Genomic DNA, 2,703 nt, shown 5'->3' with positions numbered 1-2,703 from the left:
CTTCTTTCCACACTGCCCCCTGAGTTCAGGGAATTTCCCCAGCATCCCAAAGCTTGAATTTCCTGTCAGCGGGTAGAGATGAATGTAGATAAAAGGAGTGCAAAAGGCACTAGGAAGCCTCAGTACTCCGGATCCTCCAATCTCTGCTCCTCCACTCAGTTCAGGAACCCGCGACCGCTCACAGGGATCTCTTGACCACTATGAGCCTCCTGTCCAGTCGCGCGGCCCGTGTCCGGGGGTCCTTCCGGCTCCTTGTGCGCGCTGCTCGCGCTGCTGCTGCTGTTGACGCCGCCAGGACCCCTCAGCACAAGTGAGAGCGCCTGGCAAGCGGGATGCACTCCGGTACAGCGGTGCTTCCCAGCCTCTGCGGGGCAGCTGCCTTCCAGGGAACTCACCAAGCAACCTGCTCTGTAAAGGTGTCTCTCTTTCTTCCTCAGGTGGTCCTGTCGCTGCTGCGTTGAGAGAGCTGCGTTGCAGTTGTTTACAGACCACGCAGAGAGTTCAACCCGAAATGATCAGTAATCTGCAGGTGTTCGCCATAGGCCCACAGTGCTCCGAGGTGGAAGTGGTGTAAGTTCCGTGCTGCTCTGTCCACTGTGACCTTGGCAAGAGGAAAGTCCCGCAGCCTGGGTCTTCAATCTTTCTATCTCATGAGTGTATCTTCCTTTTCTTTCCTTCAGAGCCTCCCTGAAGAATGGGACGGACGTTTGTCTCGATCCACAAGTCCCTTTTCTAAAGAAAGTCATCCAGAAACTTTTGGACGGGTACCTGTCACTTTGATCTTTGTGGTTTTTAAATCTCATCTAGGGAGACCATAGACTTCACAAGGTCTTTATTCTCTGTACTATGTAAGTAACCTTTCGTGGTTAGAATTAAAAGGTTGCTAAATTGGGAACGTTTTTCTGGATTGTCCTGGGATAATCTTTATTACCAATCTTACATGTAATTACTTGAGCAATTACACACAGCTTGTCACTAGTTATGTTCTTTGTTTACCCATTGCTTGTATTGATTTTTGTATACTCCTTTTTTACCAAGCATTATAAACCCTGAGTGTTGACACCAGGGTGGAGTAGAAAGGAGTGCGAAAAATGGTTAAACTAATATAATCTTTTTCTCAACAGTGAAAACAAGGACAACTGATGAAGAGAAATGAGTAGGCATGGAAACATTTCCCAGTCTTCAGCAGAGCAGTTTTTTGGAGGTCTCTGGACCCAGGGAAGACAAGAAGGAAGGATTTTGTGGTTGCTTGTTTGTTTGTTTGTTTTTCCAGTAGTTAGCTTTCTTCCTGGTTTCCTCACTTTGAAGAGTGTGAGGAAAACCCGTTTACCCCTTAAGCTTTCAGCTCAGCTAATGAAGTGTTTAGCATAGTACCTCTGCTATTTGCTGTTATTTTATCTGCTATGTCATTGAAGTTTTTGGCAATTGACTATACTGTGAGCCAAGAATCACTGGTGGTTAATCTTTCAAAGTGTCTTGAATTGAAGGTGACTATTGTATCTCCAAGAAATATTCCTTAAGGTATTAACTGAGAAGGCAGTGGATTTAATATGGAAATGATGTTTCATAAGAATTCTGTCGATGGAGATACACTGTTATCTTCACCTTTTTAAGAAATAGGAAATATTTTAATGTTTCTTGGGGAATATGTCAGAGAATTTTCTTACTCTTGATCATGGGATACTATTTAATTATTTTGCTTTAGAAAGCTGAGTGTATCGCACCTTATCTGTGTAGAATATATTTCCTTATTCAGAATTTCTAAAAATTTACGTTCTATGAGGGCTAATATCTTCCTATAATTTTAGACATTCTTATCTTTTAAAGGTTTTGACCATTTTGTTATGATGAATTACATATGTATTACATTCACTATATTAAAATTGTACTTTTTTATTATGTGTCTCATTGGTTCATAGGCTTTATTTGGTCCTTTGAATAAGCATTAAAAGATTTCTAAACTTCACTTACATTGTTTCTCCTTCCTATGCTGTTACAATATGTTTTACTTATCTTTAATTCTATATAATTTAAAACACTAACTCCGCTCCTCTGCTCCTCTGTGCCGGGCAGAGAAGGCCCTCATTCCCCAATACCATTGCTTTGGTTCAGCCTTTCTCCAAGCTCCCTTCCAGTCATTCCTTTACAGCACCAATGGCCTCTGATGTTTTGGGAAACACAAAGATTTCCTTCTCTAAATTCTTCCCTATCTAAATTGTTTCCTAGACATAAAATAGAGATTTCTAAGTATGACAAATGATGTTCTTTCTGTCTCTTCCCACTCCTGATCAGCACTTCAACTTCCCTTGTCCCTCAAATTCACTCTAGTCAGGTGTTCAGTTCCCTAACTGGGCATGTTCTTTCCTAGGCCCATGACTTTGCATTTGCTAGGGCCACTTCCTGCATATAAGAGGAGGCTTACTCATCCTTAAGAACTCAGTTCAAGGAATACCTCCTTTGTGTTTTCCTTGGCAGAGCTCATGGCTTCCGATTTGATGTTCCCATAACATCTCATTATCTGAATTAGAACAAAAATACTACATTGCTTTTATTTATTTATTGGTTTCTTCATCCACTCTAGCTCTCCCAGAGCATTAACCATGTTATATCTACCTCTGTATCCCCAATGTAGCATTAATGCATGACTTAATGAATTAGCAAGTTATCCCGATCTTCAGGCTGTCAGATACTGTTCTAAATTCA

At 41.6% G+C, this 2,703-nt stretch overlaps 1 pseudogene; it reads left to right on the top strand.

The window, feature by feature from the left end:
- The first annotated feature begins 200 nt into the window (after positions 1-200).
- On the top strand, positions 201-780 carry LOC105501352 (annotated as a pseudogene).
- The last annotated feature ends 1,923 nt before the right edge of the window (positions 781-2,703 follow it).

This window comes from Colobus angolensis, unplaced genomic scaffold (assembly GCF_000951035.1).
Source record: "Colobus angolensis palliatus isolate OR3802 unplaced genomic scaffold, Cang.pa_1.0 Scaffold70, whole genome shotgun sequence".
NCBI classification, from domain to species: domain Eukaryota; kingdom Metazoa; phylum Chordata; class Mammalia; order Primates; family Cercopithecidae; genus Colobus; species Colobus angolensis.
Note: the sequence above shows the minus strand (reverse complement) of the source record. Positions and strands in the feature narration are given on the sequence as shown.